The following is a 26,076-nucleotide window of genomic DNA, read 5'->3' on the forward strand; positions in this document are numbered from 1 at the left end:
TAGAGTGTATTAATGTTGAATCTTTAACAGCTGATACAGAGACAGCTTGCAAATTATTACATTGATTTTCCACCACATTTAGTCGTTTATCCAAACAACCTAAGTTAGCATCCACATTTTCTAATTTAGAAGAAACTGACTGAGAATAATCTCCCATTTGCTTCATCGTTGTCCTGAGAAACCCTTCAACTCTGGATATTCCTAGCCATAAATCTTTTAAGGTAATATCCTGTGTTTCTTCTGTTCGTGTGGTTTCATCCACTCCACCAGAAAATATCAAAGATTTAGGTATTTCAGCATATACTAATTTGTTTGAATGGGTGGATGAGATCACTTGAGCATCAGATATAGTGGGGGTTATGTTCCCACTAACACTGGGTACCGGATGAAGGGGAGGAGTGCGATTGAGAGGACTTATTGAGGCTCCTGACAAGGAGGAATCTGCATCTGGTGGTACCACTGGTGGATTGTCCGAAAATAATAATAAGTGTCTGTCCATTGGACCCGATACCACTGGTGTAGAACTTTTAGGTTTTATCTTTCTTTTTCCCATATTCTAAAGTCATATAAAAAGTTATAGAAAGACTTTATATATTACCAACCGGCTTCCAGCTCCCAGTCTCCTCGTGGCTCCAAGGGGCTCCCAAGGGGCCTGGTGTGCCCCTTAGGGCACGCCCCTTTGGGCACGCCCTTCGGCCGCGCGGCTGTGGCCGCAATCGTGGCGGCAGCCCGACTTTAAAGGTGAAGAGACGGACCCGATGACGTCAGGGGGTCCGTCTCTGTAGATGCCTGCTAGCTGAGGAAAACAAACGGCAAACCGCTGCCGCAGGAGGCCAGGAACCAGCAAGAATCCGCTCAGGCAGTGCTCCATTCAAACCAAGAAGGCTCCCGGTTCAGCCGCGGCGGCGGTCCGACTTTAAAGGTGAAGAGACAGACCCGATGATGTCAGGGGGTCCGTCTCTGTAGATGCCTGCTAGCCGAGGAAAACAAACGGCAAACTGCTGCCGCAGGAGGCCAAGAATCCACTCAGGCAGTGCTCCACTCAAATCAAGAAGGCTCCCGGTTCAGCTGCGGCGGCGGCCCGACTTTAAAGGTGAAGAGACGGACCCGATGACGTCAGGAGGTCCATCTCTGTAGATGCCAGCTAGCCGAGGAAAACAAACGGCAAACCGCTGCTGCAGGAGGCCAGGAACCAGCAAGAATCCGCTCAGGCAGTGCTCCACTCAAACCAAGAAGGCTCCCCGCAAAGTCCTTACTGGTAGCTTTTAAACAAAGCAAAGTTTTCTTCAGAGAAAAAAAAACGTTTTAGCAAAAGGTTCATAGGGAGCACAAAAGTTCCTTCACTGGGCTTTATCCTTTTCAGTTAATTAGCTTTAAACAGTTCTTTCACACAGTAAAGCAACAAGGAAAAAATCAAATCAGTTTCAGTCTTTTCATTAAAAAAAACGTTACTCACAGTCCTCCATTTGTAACACAGTTCAAAAGTCCATGCTTTCCTCAGCATTATCCGGCAGTTCAAAAGCCGGGTCACAGACTTCTCTGAATCCAAGTCCTGCATTTCAATATCAGCAACTTCTACCGGCTCCTGCTTTTTCTCAAGCAATTTTCTTAGCAATGCCACGTTTGACTTTCTGGCCTGGATCCTCCCTCTTTGACTAGGTGCTGCTCCTTTCCTCTTGGGTTCTGCTCCCCCTTGCTAAGTGTAGCTTCCCTCTCTAGCAACCAGGGCTACTCCCTAAAGTTCCGTTCTCCAGGGCCCCTCTCCCTCCCCCTCCCTCTTGCTGGGACAGGAGAAAATTTAAAGGGACCTGCACACTCAAACTGGGACTTCTAAATAGGTTCTGTCTTTCTCTTAGGGGTTCTAAACCTTCCCTTTCTAAGCTGCCGGTAGGACAAGAGTCATATTTCTGAGATTCAGGCTAGGGGTTGGCAGGGTCCCTGTTACAGTATACTCTTGTTAAGATAATTCAAAGAAAAATGGGAAGCGAGATAGTCTGGTAACATCCGAAAAACTGTTTTATAACAAATACAGGAAAACAAACAGAACTTTGTACTCTACCGGCAACCAGTGAAGTTTTTGATAGAAGGGAGTAATATGCTACCATTTTTTTAGTCCAAAAATAAGGCGAACAGCAGTGTTCTGGATCAGTCTAAGTTTTTGAGTGTTTTTTTATAAGCACAATATTACAGTAATCTAAAATACTCAAAATGGATGACTGCATCAGTAGAGGGAAAGCAAAACAATTTCAGAGGAATGACTGTCATACCATATCATAAGTAAGGATCAATGAATAAACTAAACTAAACCTTAAGTTTGTATACCGCATCATCTCCATAAAGATAGAGCTCGACACGGTTTACAGGTAATTCAATAAATGAGGGAAGGACATAATAAGAAATTAGAGGTTATGAAGAGGATAGCTAGCTTTACATTTTAAATAGATAGATTTATGTTTTGGAGAAAAGCCGGTTTTCAGATACTTTCGGAATAATTGGAATGAGCCTAGGTTTCGCAGCGGGGCAGGGAAGTTATTCCAAAGTTCAGTGAATTTGAAGAAAAGGGATTTCCCTAATTTACCTGCATACATGACACCTTTTAACGAGTGCAGTGAAAACCGCTATTGTGGTTTAGTAAAAGGAGAGGGGGTATATTTGTCTATTTTTGAATAGTTGTTACTGAGGTAACATTGCATATTTTAGAGTCATCTGCCTTGAACTCTGGAAAAAAAAAAAAACCCGAATACAAATAATAAACATTTTCTCTGCGTACAGTGTGCTTTTTAAAATTTTATTGTTGGTAGATCATTTTGACTTGGTCATTTTAAAAGTAGCTCGCAAGCCCAAAAAGTGTGAGCACCCCTGTTTTATAGAATTTTGATGATGGTTTTTAAATCTGTGAAGGACCTGGCTGCACTTTCTGGTTGGTCTCAATGATGTTAAAAACAAAATGTTTCTCTCAGGCCAACCCATGCCTGTTTGCAGTATTCTTTGTTGATCCTGATGTTAGAGCTGCTCCTTTGGCTAAATCAGTTTCTGACTATAGTTAAAAATAGGAATTCATTGCTGCTGATAATTCTATGTATTAGTGATTATATGTCAGTTCACTGAGAAGTGAAAACATGTATATTTAGACAAGCTTTTACAGTTATTATATGTGTCACAATAATTATCTGTGCTTACTGTAAACTGCTAAAAACATAATGAATTCTGCAGTTTATAAATATACGACAAATTAAAAAAATGGAGGAACTGGAGTAAAAATAAACCAACTACTCCTATACACTCCAGTTATATATTCGCTTGGTACTATGCCAACTATGACCTAACCCCTAAGGCCAGAAAACCAACTAATGAACTCTTTTGCTATATAGAAAGGGGAAAAGGCCTCAGAAGCTACGGGGCAAATCTTTGTACTGGAGCTATGAAGGGGAGCTAAGTATTCTCATTGCTCCCCCCCTCCCCCCATGCTTTTATCATTGGCTGGAAAAACCCCTTTAAATAGCTTACGTCTTCATATACATTTAAGTTCAAATTTACTGGCAAAAATCTAAGCCGTATATTACCGGCTTAAATATCTATGAAAAAGGAAGCATATCTTATTTTTAGAAGTATGAAGCTTCACTGAATACTGCTTGTTCCTCCATGTCTTCTTACTTCTTTATATCCCTGTCTCTGTGCAGACTACATTTATAGCGGGATACAAACCCTGCTTTACTTTGCCAACGACGGCCAATGTTTCATGATATAAACAATCATTTTATCAGGGCTCTGAAGTGTTAAAGACGCTTGAAATCTTAAAGATAAGATACGCTTGCTTTTTCATAGATATTTAAGCTGGTAATATACTGCTTAGATTTTTGCAGGTACATTTAAACTTTAAAATGCATGTGAAGACATAAGCTATTTAAAGGGGTTTTTCTAGCCAATGATAGAAGCATGGGGGGGGGGGGGGTAGCCTATGAGAATACTTAGCTCCCCTTCATAGCTCCAGTGCAAAGATTTGCCCAGTGGCTTCTGAGGCTTTTTCCCCTTTCTATATAGCAAAAGAGTTCATTAGTCTTGTTGGTTTACAGCAAAGCTACTGGACTGGCAATTGTTGATTAGCCAATTGGATTCTATACATCTGATATGCAAACTAACAGCTCTGCGGCACATGCAGATGGCTCCCTATTTGAAGGTTTGGACCAGCTACATAGGGCTAGATTCATTAAACCCAATTCTGTCTCTGATCTGTTCCTGATTGCATGCAGGCTGACAAATTCACAATAGGCCTGCATACAAATGGGGACGATCGTTGACACACACCCCACCCATGGCACGGATCGCTAGAGAGCGATCCTGGAGCATGCGCAAACCCCGACAGTAGTGACAGGAGAAGCAGCTTCCTGTCAGTGCTGTCAGGGTTTCTGCTCGCGGTTTTTTTTAATTTTTATTATTATTTTAAAATCGGGCACATATTTTGTGAATATTACACACGCAAAATAACTGCTCGGTTAAAAAATAAAAAAGCACCCCCAAAGTGCCTCCTCCCTCCCCAAACCCCTAAAAAATGCTCCCCCGCGCTGTTGCCCCGCCGAAGAACACAAGGCAGGAGGGATGCCAACTCCCTCCTGCCATTTCAAACCCATCCAGTCCTGGTCGGGCCCGGCCCAACCCCTCCCTCCCCGTACCTTTAAAATTGTTGGGAGCAGGAGGAATGCTCGGTCCCTCCTGCTCCTCCAGCCTCCTGCGCAGCAATGACAGTCTAAGGCCATGCCCCGATGCATCATCTGATGCACGGGGATGGGCCTAAGGCCCTGATTGGCTGAGGCGCCTCGGGATCCTCCCTTGTGAGGGGCCTGGGGCACCTCAGCCAATCAGGGACTTGCTTAGGGAGAAGTCTAAGGAAGTCCCGAGGTGCCTCAGCCAATCAAGGCCTTAGGCCCCTCCCCGTGCATCAGATGATGCATCGGGGCATGGCCTAAGGCCATCATTGCTGCGCAGGAGGCTGGAGGGACCGAGCACCCCTCCTACTCCAAACGATTTTAAAGGTATGGGGAGGGGGTGGGCCAGGCCCGGCCAGCCTAGCTTAAGCTACAAGGAGGGAGGTGGGCCCAGCCAGGACAGGTTTGAGATGGCAGGAGGGAGTTGGCATCCCTCCTGCCTTGTTTTCTTCGGCGAGGCATCGGCTGGGGGGGGCATCAGCGCAAGGGGGGGGCATCATTGCCGGCCCGTGGTTTTAAAGGGCAGGAGAGTTGGTAAGAAGTGAAGCGATAGGTCCTCAGCAGTCGCTTCACTTCGGTCTTCCTTCTTCTGTTTAGTGAATCACATTCCTGCCTACTTTGCATGCCGTTTCCCCTAATTTGCATGCACGGATCAGAAGCGGATTGCAGGAGAGGTTAGTGAATCGTGTCGGAGGGAAATCGGGTCGCAAACTGATTGGTACATGATCTGTTTGCTTAGTGAATCTAGCCCATAGACTGGAGGACCTCCTCACACCACGCCGGGCTTGGGGTATAGAGATTGGACTGATTTTGGGTAGAGGGTGGGAGGGGGTGGAGGGATGGTTAGGGTGCATAGGAGGTGGGGGTTGGACGGGTGGCCTGTTTATTGGGGGGGGGGAATTGTGTGGAGTGGTTTGTAGGGAATTGAGTGTCTGGTGATAGGGTGCATTATCTTTGTGAATTTATTTTTAGGGAACGGAGGGAAGGGAGTTGGTCTTCCCTGTTGCTAGGATTTTCTATAGGGTGTTGTGGGGGAGAGGGTGGGGATGATTTTTGGGATTATTGTTGCTATTGTTCGTTATTATCATGTTCATTCTTTGCTGGTGTTCAATCTGTGGCCGTTGTGGGCCCTTGTATTTTGAAAAATTGAACAAACATTTATACAACAAAAGAGTTCATTAGTTGGTTTTCTGGCATGAGGGGTTATGTCATAGTTGGCACAGTACCCAGCGATGTATAACTGCAGTGTATAGGAGTAGTTGGTTATAAATGTACCTCATAAATAAGTACCGTGATAATGTATACCTACAGACCAGCAATTCTATGCTAGTCTAAAAGCTTTATTTATTGTTATGACACTGAAATCTTTTTTTTTTTTTCCAAAAATCTAACACTTTCCTGTCCCTCTTTATCTTCCTAGCTCCTTTCCTATAATCCTTCATTGTAGCTCCTTTTCAACCTAACCCTGAAAACCATGCCGAGCTCTACGCTTGTGGAGATGGCGCGGTATACAAACCTAAGGTTTAGTTTAGTTTAGTTTAGAAATATTTCCTTCAAAGAAATACACAATTCCGAAAGAAACTCCCATCACTAATATTCACACAAATGGATCATCTCTAGATGAACAAAGAGCTGGAAAACATCAGTTTCCTTAAAAAAGAGAAAAGACAACTTTTCCATCACTGAAGTATTACGAATCCCCACTAGGAATCGTAACTTAATTTGCTGAAAGGCACTTTAAAAATGCCTATTTCTATGAATCACTGATTTCACATGCACAACCTAGTGACTAAACTGTAAACCATGCTTGAAAAATTATTAAAAACAAAATATTTCAAACCACCCACAAACCCATACCTAACAGAACCTTTATTTCCCACAAAGCAGAAAAGATCTGTTAACCTGATTGGATTTCTCAGTGTTCCTCCAACGGTTACTTACATAGCTGCAATTTAGTCCTTCTTTCAACAAATAGCAATTCAATTCAAACAGGGGTGCTTCCCACTACCTAAGACAAAAAACAAAGGGAATTGACTCTTTCTATTGCAAATGCAAGCACTGTCTCACTTCCGGCTCACCACACAATTGTTTCCCACATTTTCACCTTTATAGGACCCCTGAAGAAGACTTTTTGTCGAAATGCGGATCGTGTTGGGTCCTGTATCCCTAGCGGACTAGGTCCTTTAAGGCTTTTATGTGGATAACTTATTTTTATGTGAACATTGGAACTTTGACACTTTCAAATAAAGTCCATTTAGGAACATCGTCACTCTAGAGTTTTTTTGGTTTTCCCACTACCTAAGGACATTTCTACTCTCTGGTCGGTATTATCAAGCCAAAATGTATAATAGAATGGTCCCACCTCCAGTCTGGCAGCATCTGTGCTGCCTCAGTGGAGAGATATCACCTGTAGTATGGGCAGAAGTTATCCTGTAGCTAAGACCTGCTCTTCAGGGTCTTCTGTTCAGAAAAGAAGAGCTAGGATAGATGTTTTAGTTGGTGATTTGATATTATTTTTTTTTTTTAGTTATTTAGATACCGCCTATCAGTGGAAGATGTCTAAGCGATTTAGATTCAGTTGTCAAGCATTTTTCCCTATCTGCCCCAGTGGGCTCACAATCTATCTAATATACCTGGGGCAAAGAAGGATTAAGTGGCTTGCCCAGGTAGATGCGAGGATTACTTGCCCACATGGTGCAAAGATGTTGTTCATGCATCGCCTAGATCAGTGGTTTCCAACCCTGTCCTGGAGGAACACCAGGCCAATTGGGTTTTCAGGCTAGCCCTAATGAATATGCATGAGGCAAATTTGCATGCCTATCACTTCCATCATATGCAAATCTCTCTCATGCATATTCATTAGGGCTAGCCTGAAAACCCGATTGGCCTGGTGTTCCTCCAGGACAGGGTTGGGAATCACTGGCCTAGATAAAATTTTAGATAGTGCTGGAGAAGAGTCAGCTATCTTGGTACAAGTGGGTATCAAAGACAAAAGGAAAATGGGGGGGGGGGGGGGGTCTGGAAGGTAAATTTAAGCTTGCAAGTAGAAAGCTGAAAGCCAGACCCTCCATGGTAGCATCCTCAGAAATGCTCCCATTCCATGGTACAGGACCAAAGAGGCAGGCAGAGCTCCAGAATCTCAGTTCAGGAATGAGCTGATGGTCCAAGAAAAAGGGATTTAGATCTGTTAGGAACTGAACAACATTCTGGGGAAAGGGAAACCCATCCTGAAAATATGGATTCCACCTTAACCAGGCTGCTAGCATTTAAGAGGTAGAGTAGCTTTTAGACTAGAACCCAGGAGTGGGGAGTGAAGCCAACAGTCTCTCAGGAATGCATGGTTTGAAAAGATGGATTTTTGAAGGAAACTATCAAAACAAAGAAGTAAGGGCATCTCAATGGAGAGGTTACAATAAAGGCATAAGTAAGCCAGGTGCATAAAGGAAGGAGCAGTGTTAGAGAATAAAAAGACAAATTATCCCTGTCAACTGCTAAGCAGGTTGTCAATAAAAACACTTTGAAATATCTGTGTAAAAATGCTAGAAGCCTAAAATAAACAAGATAGGAGTATTAGACTATATAATACTAAACGAAGAGGTAGATATAAGGGAAAGGGAAGGGAATGGGGACTTGTATACTGCCTCTTTGTTGCTTTGGCACTTCAAAGCTGTCATTCAAAGTGGTGGGCACTGAAGGATTAAGTGAGTTGCCCAGTGTTGCAAGGAGCAGCACCGGGATTTGATCTCACAACCTTTGGGTGCAGAGACAGCAACTCAACCAGTGAGCCACAGCCCTTCCTCAAATAGGCATTTCAGTGACAGGGTAGAAGGAGGATAACCAATGGACCTTTATAAATATCAGGATGCAAATTATATTGCAATCGTAGAATGGATCAAATTGGAGGGGTGAAACTAATAATTTCCAAAATGGTGGAAGTGGGTAAATAAATAATAAAATATACTAGGTACTCTACTTGTATGGCTGAAAGTCACTTCTCTCGGGAAAAAAAGCCTCAGGTTTTCTCTGGTAGAGCTCAAACCACCTCCGCCCACATCACTGGCTCTAAAAACTTCCATTAGAATGACTGATTGCCACTCTGGTTATTTTAGGGACTGAGATTTAAAACAACTTTGCTGACAACTGCGTTAAAAAATTTTCAGTGGTGTCCTTTATATAGCCAACATTTCATGGAACTTAGCCATTTCTTCAGGGCTCTCAAACTTCCACTCGCTCTGCACAGTTCTGTGAATGTAATTGTATAAATTGTGTTTCATTCTATTATCCTAAAAACGTATATTAATCTCAAAAAGGAACAAAACTATATTACTCACTGGGCTGGAAGTCTGAGAGCCCTGAAGAAACAGCTAAGTTCTGTGAAACGTTGGCTATATAAAGGACACCACTGAAATTTTACTAACACACTTGTCAGCAAAGTTGTTTTAAATCTCAGTCCCTAAAATAACCATAGCGGCAATCAGACATTCTAACAGAAATTTTTAGAACCAATGATGCGGGCAGAGGTGGTTTGAGCTCTTACCTCTACCAGAGAAAACCTGAGGCTTTTTCTTCTGACAGAAGTGACTTTCAGCCAAACAAGTGGAGTACCCAGTATATTTTGTTATTCAAATTGGAGGGGCAGCATCATATGTTAAAAGAAGGAACTGAGTCAGTAGAATAAATATTCTGCAGGATATAGATTGCAACATGGAATCTTTATGGACAGAAATTTCACATGTGAAGAGAAAGCAAACAGTGCTGGGGGTTTACTACTGTCCACCTGGCCAGATTGAACAAACAGATGATTAGATGATGAAATATTAACAGAAATAAGGGAAACAAAATATAGCATGGGTGATTTCAAATCACTACAACCGATGACATCGCAACAACAAAGATATGATTCTAAATGCAGAGCTTTCAGTTTGCCTCTTATGCTTATTAGCAATAACTGCCGAAGTCTAAGTCTAAGAGGTAAGAAGAAAAAATTAAAAAATTTAAATTGAATCAGGTTGGGCAGACTGGATGGACCATTCGGGTCTTTATCTGCCGTCATCTACTATGTTACTATGTCTATTGACCATGCTGATTCAATACACTGATGTTCGTGTGTCACTTTGAAATACAAAACAATAATTCTGCAAGTACTGTATACTTGACTGTGTTTTGATTTCAATTTACCTCAATATCGTCTAGATCAGTGGTTCCCAACCCTGTCCTGGAGGAACACCAGGCCAATTGGGTTTTCAGGCTAGCCCTAATGAATATGCATGAAGCAAATTTTCATGCCTATCATTTCCATCATATGCAAATCTCTCTCATGCATATTCATTAGGGCTAGCCTGAAAACCCGATTGGCCTGGTGTTCCTCCAGGACAGGGTTGGGAATCACTGGTCTAGATAAATGGCAGATCAAGAAATGATATTGAGGTCAGGTCCCTGGATAAATTAATGACTTTTTTCAAGGAGCAGTTAGTTTAGGAACTGACCAAAAGAGGAGCTATTTTAAATCTAATCCTTAGTGGAATGTAGGGCTTGGTGTGAGTTAATGGTGATAAGCTCACTTGGCAATAGTGACCATATCATGATCATATTTGAGATTACTAGCGTGAAGATACTGGAGAAATCTATTGCATTAGCATTTAACTTTTAAAGGGGTAGTTATGACAAAATAAGAACATAAGAATAACCTTACTGGGTCAGACCAATGGTCCATCAAGCCCAGTAGCTCGTTCTCACAGTGGCCAATCCAGGTCCCTAGCACCTGGCCCAAACCCAAGGAGTAGAAATATTCCATGCTACCAATCCAGAGCAAGCAGTGGCTTCCCCCATGTCTTTCTCAATAACAGACTATGGACTTTTCCTCCAAGAACCTGTCCAAATGAAGATGGTAAATGGTAAAAAGCAGCTGCAAAGGTCAGCCACCATGATTGTGTTGGGCTGCTATTTCAACCACTTCTTCCACCTCAGTCTCCCTGCTTTCTTCCTTTGAAATCCACTCTCTCTTCATTCCATCACCACTCTGAGCAGTGGTCATTTATCAGCCCCCTTGACAGGTTCCCCTTTTCCTTTCTCACTGACTTTAACTGACTTTCTTTCCTTCACTCCCCTTTCCCTCATTCTTGGGGATTGCAACATTAACACTAATGACTCTTATACTTCTTAAGTTCTTTCTCATTCAGTCTCTAGCTATACTCCACTACCCCTACCCAGCAGCATAGTCACTGCCTGGATTTTGTCTTCTTCCTCCACTGTTCCACTCTAATTTCTCCACCTCTATTCTTTCCCTCTCTAGCCACTAGTGCTGCCCGATTGGCGATTCAAATCGATTCACCGATTCAAATCAGGTGAATCGATTCGAATCGATTCAATTTCCCAAAAAATTGGCCTTCCGATTCAATGATTGACCCTTCCCCCGTGCCTTCCAAAAGCAGGAGCTGCAGCGCTGCCTCTTGCTGGCCATCCGCTGCCGCTTGCTGGCCATCCGCTGCCGCTCCTGCTTAAGGGGGAAGAGTCAGTCAGAAAGGCCTCCCCTAGCTTCCCCGCTCTTACTTCCCTAAGGTTAACACGGCAGCTTGCAGGCTCGTTGGTGTTATAATGATCCCTGCAGCTGCCCATCGTCCTCAGCGGCACGTTATCTCTGCTACGTCCTGCCCCTGCTCTGACGTCAGGGACAGGATCGCGGCAGAGAGAACGTGCTGCTGAGGACAACGGGCAGCTGCAGGGATCGCTATAACACCAACGAGCCTGCAAGCTGCCGTGTTAACCTAAAAGTAAGAGCGGAGAAGTTGGGGGAGGATACAGGCTTGTGGGGGGAGCAGGCCGGAGTGCCTTCACGGCAGGAGGGCAGGCCATTGCGGGGGGAGCAGTTTGAAGAGTGCCTTCACAGCAGGAGGGCAGGCCATTGCGGGGGGGCGCAAGTCTTTGTGGGGGGGAGCAGGCCAAAGAGTGCCTTTAGGGCAGGGGGGCAGGCTTGTGCAGAGAGAAGAGGAGGAAGAGTTCCTTTGCGGTGGGGAGGTAGGCCTGTGCAGAGGAAGGAGTAAGAGAGGGGAGGAGAGATGCCAGACCTGGGGTGAAGGGAAGAGAGAGACCAAACAAAAAAAGAGGGGGAGGAAAGCAAAGGAGAGGTGCTGGACTAATGGAGAGAGGGAAAGAGAAATACAAGACCACAAGAGGAAGGATACAAGAGGGACAGATATTGCTCCAGGGTGCAGGATGGCAGGAGAGAGCCTGTACCTGGGGAAGGGGATACAAGAAGTAAGGAAGAGAGAAAGAACAAGCTGGATATGGGAGAGCTGGACATGGAGGGAGCATAGGAACGGGGACACAAGGGGGACAGTACTGGAGAGGAGAATAGGGACAGGAACACAGAAGAGAGATGCTGGATGAAAGGGTAGTTGAGAAAAGGAGAGATGGTGGATCTGGGGATGGTGGGGTCCATCGCTGCAGCTGCGGGGGGATGGAGATGAAAAAAAAGATGCCAGACCTCTGGGGGAGGAAAGGGAAACAGAAGGGGAGCACAAAGATGGAAGATGGATGGTTAGCACAGAGAAAGAAGAAAGAAGGAGAGCCTGATCAGAAGACAACCAGACCAACATGGGACCAACATGATTTGAAAAATAACCAGACAAGAAAAGGTAGAAAAAATAATTTTATTTTCTGTTTTGTGATTACAATATATCAGATTTGAAATGTGTATTCTTCCAGAGCTGGTGTTGGACCGCGAACGTGAGCTAGGATTTAACAGAGAGAGTAAAAGTATTTTTTGTTTGTTTATTTTGTTTACAGCACAGGACCAGTGTGGGTAGAAGAGGGCAAAGGGGGTGAAGAGGCTATATAATAAACCCACCAGGATGCTTGGAAAACCCACCCAATTGGGCAGGAAAATCAAATCGAATCGAAAAATCAATTCAATAGGCTGAATTGAATCGAAATTTTTTTCCTGAATCAGGCAGCACTACTGGCCACCTTTTGATAAGCTTTCACACTTAATCACCTGCTCCCTAAGTTGCATCCAATCACAACCAACACATTTAGGAATCCATGCTATTGACTCTTACACTCTCTCCAACACTGTTTCACCTCTCCTCTCATCCACAACGTTATCCAAGTCTGTCAATGAGATCATCCTTTCCTATACAACTCTTCTCTCATCTGTTCTGGCCACTCTTCCTTCTCCCATTCCCTGTTCATCAAGGTGTGCCAAACTCCAGCCTTGGCTGACCTACATTCCTGTGCTCACTCTGCTGAGCACCTTTGGTTAAAATTCCATGTTCTTGCCGACTTCATCCATTTCAAATTCTTGCTAATTTCCTTCCATTCTGTTTTTGCGCTTGTCCTGAATCTGAATCTGAATCTAGTTTGCAACTTTTCCCTACACCTTTCCCTGGAACTCCATTCATTTGGCAAGCCATAGACCTATACCATACTCCTCCAATGCCAACTCCAGACTTCTTATCGTTGCTGCGCCATATGCCTGGAATATACTTCCCAAGTCAGTACATCATGCTCCGTCTCTGGCTCTATTCAAATTTGGGTTAAAGGTAAGCCTGGAACAAACTGCCTGACTCGAAACATCAAGCTTCATCTCTGGCAGTATTCAAATTCAGAGTCGCAGGCCACTTTGAAGATGCTTTCAATCCCAAACTCCAATCCACCTTCTAAACACCAATATCTGACTTATCATTCCCTTTGTAATTCCCCCCACCTGAACACAGTGTATTGATGCATTTTCTTGTCCTGTTTTTCTGTCTTGACTAGATTGTAAGCTCTTTTGAGCAGGGACTGTCTCTTCTGTGTTTTGATGTATAGCATTAAATATGTCTAGTAGCACTATAGAAATGATTAGTAAAACTAGTAAAAGTCCAACTTTTTGAGACTGCTTTTAACTCTTAATCTGTTATTCACTTGAGCTGTATTTATACAAAAATATAAATTAAAGGTTAAATCAAAAAGCAAAAGGGGTCATTCTATGCCAAGTGGTCTAAAAGGTCCCCACCATTATATTTCAGATTTTGTTCAAAATTTGCACATAGAATCTTCCTAAGATTTTAGATTCCTAATTGCAATAGTCACTGAGCTAGACCCACTTATCAGGCTGGATGTTGGCAGCATTGTACACAGTGATGAATAAAGTGTCATTTTAGCTGCTTGTAAAATTGAGCATAATTGGTCAAGAGTGCTAATTTTTGTGCTAGTTGCAATGATGCTTGTATGAGCATCATGGATACAAAAGCCCACTTGAAAGTTTTGATCAAAGTGTGCCCAAAACTTTGTCACATTTTCTTGCAACAGATTTTGGTCAGTTTATCAGCTGCTATAGCTCCAGAGCAAGAGTAAATACAGACTTCAGATTTTTAGCATTGATTTTCCTTGCATTGGACACTACACTCTCAAATTGGCAGCAATTCTGCATGAATAGATGGATCTTAACATTCCTTAAAATTTGGTATCTTTGACATAGGAGCTGAAATTTATCAATCTTCATGGTCAATCATAAAAAAAAAAAGAAAGGCCTATATCGTCCTAAAAGCAACATTGTTTGAAAGAGAAAATTTTATTCTTATAAAATACATGCCTTTTGGCTTTGCAATGCCACTGTCATAAATGTACAAATTGACCTCAAAGTTAGGAATGCCACATGTACTACTTTAGTGATGGCTCTAGTGCTCAATACAAAAATTTCAAAAATTATCTTAATTTGTGCCATCATAAAAGAGATTTTGGAATGACTGCCGAATGGAATTTTTTTGCTACAGGTCATGGTATGTCACCACGTGATGGCACTGGAGGTACAACAAAGTCCTTAGCAGCTAGAGCAAGCTTGCAGCATCCACCTGAATACCAGATTCTCACGCCTAAAGATCTTTTTGACTTTTGCAGTAAAAGTATTCATGGAGTTAAATTTGCTTTCATTAACAAAGAGCAAACTGAACAAGAAAGAGCATTGCAAGAGGGAAAATTCCAGCATGGCCACACTCTAGCAGGAACAAGAGAAAATCATAATTTTTTGCCAATCAATTACAATTCAGGTCAGCAGGGTTTCAAATGATACATCATTTTTAGCCAAGATTAGTGACAATAATGAAAAAGGAATTCTAGTAGAAGACCTTCAGCCAGGGCAATATATTGCTTATATTTATGACAGAGTGGTGGATTGGAAATATATATGAAACCTCCACTGAACAGAGATGCCTTAATAAGCTTGATGCATCTGTATGGCACAGTAAGTTCCTTTTACAAGCCTTCAAGAATTGATACTTGCTGGGTTCCAGAGCAGCATATCATTGCAGTAACTCAGGTACCATCAGTGACATCATCTGGTCGGCAGAATAGTTTTCCTGAAATTAATCAACTGCAGATTAATGAAGCCTCACAAAAGTTCAAATAGTCCAGCAAATGCAGGCTTGGGATTCTAAAATAAACCCACAAACAGGCTTGGGATCCTGCGGAAAAGAAACCTTCCTGTGGCTGTTGTTGCATGACTATTGGGTGTGGCCCCTATGGCAATGGGGATACTGGTTTGCTCATTTGGAAACCAGTAGTGGCAAAGCCACTATGGACCAATGCAACACCTATTTCATATACATTTTCTATATCATGGGCCATGCATATAAAATATCCTACACTTTTAAGCAAATTTAGATTTCAATAAGGGTTGCATTGCAAAACAAATATAAATCATGTAGAGTACTTTCAGATGATACTATCTAGAAAAAGATTCAGGCAGACTTTTTTATAATTGACTCTGAAAACTGACAAATTTCAGCCCTTATGTCAATGGTGCAAAATTTGAAGGAATGTTCTGATGCAGCTATTCGTACTGAATTGCTGCAAATTTGAAAGTGTAGTGTCCAGTGAAAGGATGCCTATGATAAAAATCTGACATCTGTGTCTACTTTTGAAGCTGATAAACTGGTTAAAATCTGTTATGTCAAACTGTGACAAGTTTTAAGGTACACTTTGAACAAAATTTTTAAGCGAGCTTTTGCATCCATGATGCTCATACTAGCATCACTGCAATTAGCATAAAAAGTTGTGCTGGTCTGCCAAAAATTAGTATTTACATCAATTACTGTCAGCTTTATGAGCAGCTAAAAATGACATTTTATTCACTGCTCTGCAAAGCTTAAAGAATTTGGCAGCTAAGATTTAATACTAAGAAATGTAAGGTAATGCACAAGGGCTGCAAAAACCAAGGGAATGATACAGTTTAGGAGGTGAAGAACGTTTGTGCAAGAAAGAGGAGTGGGACTTGGGAGAGATCGTATGTGACGATCCATGGTCTACTGAGAATTTTTCAACTGCTTGTGAATGCTACCAGCGGTTTTTCAGTTTTGACACTATAGGATAACCCAATTCCTGAAGAAGCTGTCCTGAAATCTGTAGAGCGAAACGGAGACACTCCGTCGTACCACACCTATCAAGCTTGGCAGAGAAAATCCCAAGCTAAGTACCATCTATACTAGGGTCATGAGTTCCTATAAGGGGTAAGAATGAACACAAGTGTGTGTGTTTAGATGAACACTAAATAAGAAAAAAAAGAAGTATAAGGAAAATAAATGATAAAAAAGGGGGGTTTTAGACCAGTGATAGCCCGCATTAAGCTAGCTTGTCAAGACAAGTTCTAATAACAAGAAGCTGTGGGCGCTTGAGGTCTTTTTGTCCCTCATAAAAAATACTTAGCATTGTATTATAATTAGATTGCAAAGTAAAGTAAAGCTCGCTCCTGCATTAATCCATTTATAATAGGGTTGTTGGTCTATGACTTAATGTTTGAAGGAGATGATCTTAAGGTGGCCAAACAGGTTGAAAAGGTGATGGTGAAAGCTAGAAGGATGCTAGGGTGCATAGGGAGAGGTATGGCCAGTAGGAAAAAGGAGGTATTGATGCTCCTGTATAAGACTCTGAGACCTCATTTAGAATATTTTGTACAATTCTGGAGACTGTACCTTCAAAATACAGTGGTGCCTCACACAACGGACGCCTCGCACAGCGCACGCTGCGCACAACGAACTTTATGTCTTGATTCGTACAACGAACTTCGTTTCACACAACGAAGTCGCCCGAGCTGCATCCTTCCGCGCAGGCACTGCGCTTAACTGCCCTCTCTCCGCCTGGCTCCCTCTTGCCCCCCCGACTCCCCGACACGATCGGGGCAAAAGGGAGCCCAAGCCCTCTTGCCCCGCCGATTCCCCAACTCCCCGACAATATCGGGCCAGGAGGGAGCCCAAGTCCTCCTGGCCACGGCGACCCCCTAACCCCACCCTGCACTACATTACGGGCAGGAGGGATCCCAGGCCCTCCTGCCCTCGACGCAAACCCCCCCTCCCCCCAACGACCGCCCCCCCCAAGAACCTCCGACCGCCCCCCCAGCCGACCCGTGACCCCCCTGGCCGACCCCCACGACACCCCCAACCCCCTTCCCCGTACCTTTCTGTAGTTGGCCGGACAGACGGGAGCCAAACCCGCCTGTCCGGCAGGCAGCCAACGACGGAATGAGGCCGGATTGGCCCATCCGTCCCAAAGCTCCGCCTACTGGTGGGACCTAAGGCGCCTGGGCCAATCAGAATAGGCCCGGGAGCCTTAGGTCCCTCCTGGGGGCGGGGCCTGAGGCACATGGGCCCAACCCGACCATGTGCCTCAGGCCCTGCCCCCAGGAGGGACCTAAGGCTCCCGGGCCTATTCTGATTGGCCCAGGCGCCTTAGGCCCCACCAGTAGGCGGAGCTTTGGGACGGATGGGCCAATCCGGCCTCATTCCGTCGATGGCTGCCTGCCGGACAGGCGGGTTTGGCTCCCGTCTGTCCGGCCAACTACAGAAAGGTACGGGGAAGGGGGTTGGGGGTGTCGTGGGGGTCGGCCAGGGGGGTCGCGGGTCGGCTGGGGGGGGCGGTCGGAGGTTCTTGGGGGGGGCGGTCGTTGGGGGGAGGGGGGGTTTGCGTCGAGGGCAGGAGGGCCTGGGATCCCTCCTGCCCGTAATGTAGTGCAGGGTGGGGTTAGTGGGTCGCCGTGGCCAGGAGGACTTGGGCTCCCTCCTGGCCCGATATTGTCGGGGAGTTGGGGAATCGGCGGGGCAAGAGGGCTTGGGCTCCCTTTTGCCCCGATCGAGTCGGGGGGGCAAGAGGGCTTGAGCTCCCTCTTGCCCCGATCGTGTCGGGGAGTCGGGGGGGCAAGAGGGCTTGAGCTCCCTCTTGCCCCGATCGTGTCGGGGGTGCCAGGGACCACACGGAGTCACCCACCGTACCACCCGATTCGGGTAAGCGCAGGTATCGGTGGGTGGCTTATTTGCGGGGGGGTGCCTTATTTTACATTTTTTTCTAAAAAGGGGGGGCTGTCTTATTTGATGGCCCTGCCTTATCATCGGGGAAACACGGTAGAAAAAAAAAAAAAAAATGAACAGTTAAGTCCCAGTTTTTGCCGCTGAGACTCTGCCCTCTCTCACTGTAAAATTAGACTCTACTTAGTCTGTCTTTAAATTTAAAAAATGTGTGTTGTTTTAAAAAACAATTATGTTTTTAGATGTATCTAAATAAAAATAATAACCAAAAATTTATCTTTTTTTATGTCATCTTAGCATATTTTATGCTACAGAACGAATTATTTTTTTTAACATGTATTGTTATGGGAAAACGCGTTTCACATAACGAACTTTTCGCATAACAAACTTGCTCCTGGAACCAATTAAGTTCGTTGTGTGAGGCACCACTGTATATAAATAGGATGGAGTTGGTCCAGAGGAAGGCTACTAAAATGGTCAGTAGTCTTTGTCATAAGGCATCTGGGAACCAACTTAAAGATCTCAATATGTATACTTTGGAAGAAAGATGGCAGAGGGGAGATATGTTAGAGACATTTAAATACCTACATGGCATAAATATGCAAGAGTCGAACCTCTTTCATTTGAAAGGAAGCTCTGGAATGAGAGGGCATAGGATTAACTTAAAAGGTGATAGGCTCAGGAGTAATCTAAGAAAATACTTTTTTACAGAAAGGGTAGTAGATGTGTCAAATAGAGGTGATAGACAAAAATGTGTCTGAATTCAAGAAAGCAAGGGACAGGCTCATGGGATCTCTTAGGGAGTGGAGGAGAGTTGATGCTGTGGATGGGCAAACTGGATGAGCCATTTGGCCTTTATCTACCATTACATTTTTCTATTTCTATAGTTGGGAACAAATAGATGAAAACAGATGTCTCTTTTCTAAAAGCGCTACCGAATTTACTGGAAGATCCTCACTGGCTCCCCTTCATAACAAAAGGAGTCTTGCTTTAATTTGTATTGTTGTAAGAGTGCAACCTTATTAGAGTAATTATGGATCTTTGCAATCACTACCCAGGGCCTTTGTCTTCCGCCCAACCTATGGCCCAGCCTATTGCTCACTCTAAATACATGGACCTACAACTTCAGGCAATAGTAACTCTGTTTTCAACCACTGCTCCAGTATAGAGATTAGTCGAGCTTTGGGAATAGACTCCAGGAGTCCAATAAAACGAACGTTGTCCCTGCAGGAGCGGTTCTCAAAGTCTTCAATTTTTTCTTCTTCCACAAGCAGCCATTCCTACAAGGCCAGAACCTCAGCTAATGTTGTCATCGCTGTATCCTCCACTGACGCCAGACAGGCCTCTAGTTCAGTTCTCTTATGCGATGCAAAGTCTCCGCCAACAACAATTTCAAATTGAAAATCTGTCCTGATAACTGTACGAACTGGGGATCCAAAGCCTGTTCCACTGCTGAGGTAAGCTCTGTGATGTGACCCATGGTTAAAATCAGAGCTGTCTCCCCTGGACTATTTGCCATCTCATCCTTGGAAGCTTTAGATATCTCCTTCTCTTTCTCCTTTTAAGTAGTTTTAGTACTCATGATTGAGTCAGGTTTGAGAATAAATCTGTCTATAAAAAAATTTAAAAGGCGCTATGCCCAATAACTACAGATAAGTTGAGTGGATGATAATTGACCCTGGAGCTCAGCTGAAACATGTCCTGCCGTGCTCACCACATCACATAACTCCAACCTTTGGGTTGTTTCATATTTAAAGCAGATTGATTTCCCACAACCTTGATATGAGGAAGAAAGAGTTACCTTCAAAAACTAATCATAAACCCCAACTTTTACAAAATGATGATAGCGGTTTTTAGCGCAGGCCAGTGCGTGGATTGCTCTGCGCTGTTCCTGACGCTCATAGGAACTCTGAGTATTGGGAGCAGAGCATTCAGCGTGCCAGCCTGAGCTAAAAACCGCTATTGCAGTTTTGTACAAGGGGGGGAAATGCATTAAGTTAGTACAATAAAAGGTACCACCTTAAGTCCATTATGTTTTTCTTTATATTTGTTTCTATATATTACCGCAAACCCTTTAAATCATATCTCTCAGAAGGATGACTATACTTGGTGTATTTCCATAGCTTATTTGGAGATTTAAATCTGTAATAAACAAATATGACTTTGCTGCCATCTACTGTGCAAGTCATTTATTTTGGAAATACAGTACTTAAAGAGTTAATCTGTATTCAGGGTGGATAAAAATCAATGATTTTTTTTAATTTTAGAAATTGGATTTTTTTTTTCTTTAAATTGGATCTTTTAAAAATATAATGCTTTTATGAGGAAAAATATAAATTATCTTTAGATATATTTAAGATGCATTATAGACCGAAAGTTAATCATGAAATAGGAATTGGTTTTTAATTAGGTAACATGAGGCTTTATATTCATGCAATGTATACTGCCTTGGGTGAATCTCTTTATAAAGGTGGTTAATAAATCCCAATAAATAAATAAAATGTTTAAGTTTTTTGATAAATGAATTCCATTAATCCATTCATAATGTCATGGGCAATTTTTCTATCTAAAAGATATTATCAAAATGCTTGGTTTTACATTTCTCAAAACTGTGAATTTGTGGCTGCAGAGACGCAAGCATGCAGCAAAAATGTTATAAAATATACAGAGTTGAGAAAAAGACTTAGCCCCATTGCTCCTTTGCAAATTGATGTACACAGAAACAACCTTTTAAGGTTCTTACCTTTGCTAATCTTTTTTCTTGTAAATCTACACTTTATTCCGGGAACCCACCCTATTCCTTGCTGATTCACTGCTTTTACAAGTACTGAAAAGCTGGATTTTTGTTTTCTGACCAGCCTTTATAAAAGAGTGCCATCAGAATGGGTTTAGCACTTGTGGGCGAGTCCCTATTTCAGGCACCCCCTTCTGACAGTGCAAGCTGTATCTCCCTATAGCACTGTTTTGTCATTCAAGTTTCTCATGTTTTATAACCTATTCTTTCATTTTTTTATTGTTGCTGTTTTGTATTTGTTGATATGAGCAGAATTGATTTTCTTGTCGGGGAGTTTTCCCCATTCCCCTTTCTCTTGTTTTTGTCCTCTACAGATGTTCCTGGCTGCTTTTAGACTGACTGAGGAACTGGCACAATGATGAGGTATGAGGGGGAGGGATTTAAGTCTATGAATTTGAGGCTTCCAACAAAGTCCTGGCGGGTAGACGGACATAACTCACTGGTCTCGGAATAAAGTGAGATTGTACAAAAGGTTTATTTATCTGAACAAGAGCTAAGTGTGAGGAGGGAGGGGCAAGCAGTAAAAATGAAAGTGAAACCTTTTGAGCAGAATACTCTATAAGTCTTGGGATCTTTATGTGTATAGCCTGAGTTTAACATATTATTCTCTCCTTGGAAAACAAAACCTATAATGAAAGCAGGCCGTAAAAGAGACCCAGTTTGGGAATATTTTAATTCTTCTACTTATGGGTAAAGCAAGTATGGATGCAAAATGCAAATACTGCAAAAAAGAAATGCAAGGCCTGGTGGCCCAAATGAAACAATATCAAGAGAAATGCTTTGATGAAAATGACAAAAAGAACATGTTTGAACAGGCAGGATATTCAGGTTGGTAAATGTTTTGATTTCATCATATTTCTTAAAGACTGCCTTGAGGAACTGTCACATTTGAGCAAAAATATATTTTTTGTTATTACTGCATGTTACTGTTATTTTGATACAGTTGTTATAAAGAAATGAGTTGCTGTTTCAAAACATGTAAACTTGCAATATCTTTCAAAAGAACTGCTTCTGTTAAACAAAGAAACCAGAGCAATGATTCAACTCTTACATTTAACTCTACTGCTCAGTGCTATAAAAAGTGTTTCCAAAAGAAACACATATTTTAATATTTTCCTCAATAAATTCTACGGTGATCTCTATTAAATGGCTAAATAATTGAAATATCAGCATGAGACCAAAGGAAAAGGCTGTACTTGCTAGCCTTGATTACCCAATTTTACCATGAAAGTACCTCAAAAGAGATCAGTTATTCAGGAAGGCAGGCAAATAATGTTCAGGAAGTCATAAAAAGCAAAAAAAAAAAAAAAAAATTTTCAAGTCTAAGCACCTGCAAGCTATGCTGTAAATTAGCTGTTTCATTTGCAAACAGATATGTCTCATCTCTTTTCTACTATAAAATAAGTCACTATACTAATGTCAAGATGACTACCTAATGGAAGCTCAAGCCATGATTTTAGCGTGAACTAAGGGAAAGAAGCCAAACATTCCTGCTCACTGCGTCTCAACTTATTCCAAGCATTTAATGTAGTGTATTTTAATTCTTAATTGACTAACTGCTTTGATATGAAAATATTAAATAAAGCATAAGTATTCATGTTCTAAGTTTCCAAATTTATTTATAATTTAATATACTGACCATCTACATGTATCTGACCGGTTTACAATGCTAAAAATATTAAAATAAATGTATGGGGACAAAAATTTAAACAAAATGAGGACAAAGACATGACCTGATATGAAAGGAGCAAGGGGTGAGGAAAGTTGATAATTACATCATAAAAATAAAAGTAAAGGAGAGTATAAGGGGAAAAAACAGCATAGAATGGGGGTCACGGCTGGTGTCACAATTGTTGTTGTCCAAGTCTCACTGCATCTGGGTAGACAGAACCAACATTCCAGCCATATAGCGGGTCCACTGACCTGATTGAGAACAGGGAGGACTGTTGGTCATGAAATTGAATTTTGGTGTTGGTCATAAACTTTCCTGCCAAAATTCAAATTCATGACCAACAGTCCTCCCTGTTCTCAATTAGGTCAGTGGATTCACTATATATAAAGACAAGCTGTGGCTCTCCAGGCCCCAACCCTTTAATCTCTCTCCCAACCACATGATTTCCCCTCCCCCCTCCCGGGCATATCAAGGTACCTGGTGGTCCAGCAGGAGGTCTTCTTGGATGGACGAGTGCAGCCCACTTGCTCCTGCCTCTTTGCAGCTGCCTACTAAAATGGCTGCCTCTCACGGCAACTCATGGTACTAAAGGAAACTGTGAGTAGCCCCAAAAGGTTACGGCAGCCATTTTAGAAGACAGCCACATGGAGGCAGAAGCGAGAGGGTCGCGTTCCTGCCATGAAGAACCTTATGGTCCACCTTGGTAGCCCCGTGGGTTTGGGAGATTAAAGGGTCAAGGTCTGGAGAGGGGAGAAAACCTTGGCTATGGGTTGGATGGGAGGCGATGGGCAGGGGAGGGAGGGAAGAGAAGAAAGAGGTCTGCAAGGTGTTGGAGAGAAGAAAGAGGTAAGAGAAGCTAGACCTTGGGGAGGGAAGAGAGAGTGAGAGACCTGGAATATCTCAAAACTTCTTTCTCTACCCATTACAGTTCTGTAAATCATGGGTCCAATTTCTAGGATAAATTGGCTCTTTGCTTTAAAAATGTTGCTGACTCCTGACCTAGGAGAAATGTAACCATTTTGTACTTTATTATTTCACATATGTTATAGAAATCTAGGCTAAGTTTTCTTAGATTACTATTGTCCAGTACGTCCTATGAAGGGATTTTGGACTAGTCTAACATGACTACAAGAAAAAATAATCAGGTAAGTATAAGTTTACATTCCTTTTCATCCATATTAGACAAGTCCAGACAAAGGGGGGATACATATCAAGAGTTTCCCCTAGACCAGCTGAGAGAAGGTTATAGTTGATCTTTATAATACTGCAGCACACAAAACTCTCCTCCATAGTTTATATACCCAGTAGTAATCTTCAATCCTAAGTACACGAATGCCCCAGTGGCTGCCCTAAAGGTTTTTCCTGGCAGAATGCCTCTACAAAAGCCTAACCTCCTACCAATCTGTTCAGTCTCCTAGCATCTGCAGACCTTTAATAATATAGGTTAAAGTACTAGCTTCTGTAGTTTTGCAGGACAAGGAATAATGTCTGCAAGTTAACCAGTTCATTTTTTTTTTTAATAATTGGTGGGTTATTCATCATAAAATATAAATAATTTAACATTATATTTTGTTTTATTGTATGCATTTCCCAAAGTAAGGGGAGGGAGGGGGTTATAATTGAGTAATAGTTGACATACTTATTACTTATTAAGTATTATATGCTGTTTAAAAATTATATAATGAAATGTTATATTTACAGTAAGGTATGAAAGAATGTCAAGTGTATACTTAATGAATTTGTATGAATTTAGATTGTACACTTGTTGTTATATGAAAAATGAATAAAAAACTTAACATGAAAACATGATAACACTAAAAAAATTTTAAAAAAAAAAGGGTAACCAGTTCATTCACTGAAGATCTTTTACGACTGTGTTTCCTGCTCCTTCCAACAGTCAGGAGTGAGAAATGAATGACTGGAATTCATGCCTGGATGAAGCTGAAACTAGTCTTAGCAAAAAGTTTCCTCTTTTGCAATGGCAAGCAAGGCCCTTAAATGGACTGAGCCCATTGCACCCAGACAGGTCTAGATGAGCCTATAACCAAACCGGTATGCAATCCTTTGTTAAAGATTCACAAGGAGCCAATTTAGCATACCCCAACCCCCACATTCCCTATGAAGAAGCTAATGATTCAGTGAGCTGCTTACCATGTAATATTATCATATACCACTGCCAATACCTAGCTTTACAGAGCATTAAGACATAGCCGTTTCTTCAATTTGCAATGGAGAATGCCAAGATTCTGGTGACACAACTGAGCTTGTGCCTGGTACCAAGTCTCAATTTTCTCTGACCTGCCATAGCTCAAGGTAACTGTCGCAGTGCTTCATGCTAAGAACCAGCTGTTCTCTGAGTAACAATAAATGCAGACCCTTTTCTCATTAGTAAAAGGGACATTACCAGGTTCAAGTGACTTGCAAAATGGAGGGGAATGTCCCCATGGCAGGCTCACACCTGAGAAGGGAGAAGGCGCTCAATACAGAGAGTACAGTTTGTAATAGCCAGGAGCTCAATGGACACCAACACAGCTGGGAAATCCTTGAATGAGAAGCTGCCATGGAGAATGGGTATCTTGCTAAAACAGCTTGTTAAGCCAGAGAGGTTTTTCTCTTTTTATTTTTTTAGCATCTACCCTGAGAAGCTTAACCTCAGGAAGAGGCCTCCTCTTCAGATAAAGAAGCCTTTTTTTTTTTTTCCTTATTATTTTTTATTTTCAAATTTTTCATAAAGTGTACAAAATATTAAAATACAATTGATGAATACACAATATCACTTTTATATCTAATACATCATATTCTAAATATATTTTTCCCCCCTCTCCCTCCCCCCACCCTTCTATTACTTTTCAATCATACATTACATATTATATATCATATTATAGCATACTATGTAAAAATTATTTTCATTACCTCCCCTCTATGTGTGTCACAAAGAAGATATTGAAAAGAAGAAAAGAAGAAGAAAAATCCTACTATTTATTCATTACAATATTTTGTCAATGGCCCCCATATTTTTATAAATTTAGTATATGTCCCTCTTTGTATTGCTATTGCTCTTTCCATTTTGAATATATGACATATTGTATTCCACCAAAATGTATAATTTAGGTTATTATAATTCTTCCAATTGTTGGTTATATGCTGAATGGCAACCCCTGTCATAATTAATAAAAGCTGGTGAAATTTGACTTTTTTTTCTCATCATCATTCCAAATAACACTGTATCATATGATATTGCTATATGATTTTCCATCAATTTATTAATTTGTGGCCAAATTACATTCCAAAAACTTTTAATGTAGGGACAATGATATAGTAAGTGATCTAACGTCCCTGGTTCCAGATTACAGTGCCAGCATTTATTGGACTTAGAACTATCTAATTTTTGCAAACGTGTAGGGGTCCAAAAAGCTCTATATAATAAAAAGAACCAAGTTTGTCTCATAGATGCTGACACTGTACATCTCATTCTCCAAGACCAAATTAGTGGCCATTGAGATGCATTAATTTGATGCTTAATCTCAATGCTCCAAATGTCTCTTAGACCATTTTTTGGTTTTTTTATTCAAATATCCAGATATTAATTTATACCACAATGCGGCTTGATGTCCTAGGAAGTCTGCTTGAAAA

The 26,076-nt window shown here is 42.0% G+C and overlaps 1 protein-coding gene across 2 annotated transcripts in view; it reads right to left on the bottom strand.

The window, feature by feature from the left end:
- NSMCE2 (NSE2 (MMS21) homolog, SMC5-SMC6 complex SUMO ligase) overlaps window positions 1-26,076 on the bottom strand; it is a 375,119-nt gene that overhangs the window by 333,929 nt on the left and 15,114 nt on the right. The window contains exon 1 of one of the 2 annotated variants that reach the window (XM_033933001.1): window positions 6,645-6,711. The exons of the other annotated variant lie outside the window; for it this stretch is intronic. The gene's annotated coding sequence lies outside the window, so the exon portion shown is untranslated. Of the gene's footprint in view, window positions 1-6,644; window positions 6,712-26,076 lie in introns of those variants that run through there. 2 annotated transcript variants of the gene reach the window in all.

The sequence above is a fragment of the Geotrypetes seraphini genome, chromosome 2 (assembly GCF_902459505.1).
Source record: "Geotrypetes seraphini chromosome 2, aGeoSer1.1, whole genome shotgun sequence".
NCBI lineage: Eukaryota > Metazoa > Chordata > Amphibia > Gymnophiona > Dermophiidae > Geotrypetes > Geotrypetes seraphini.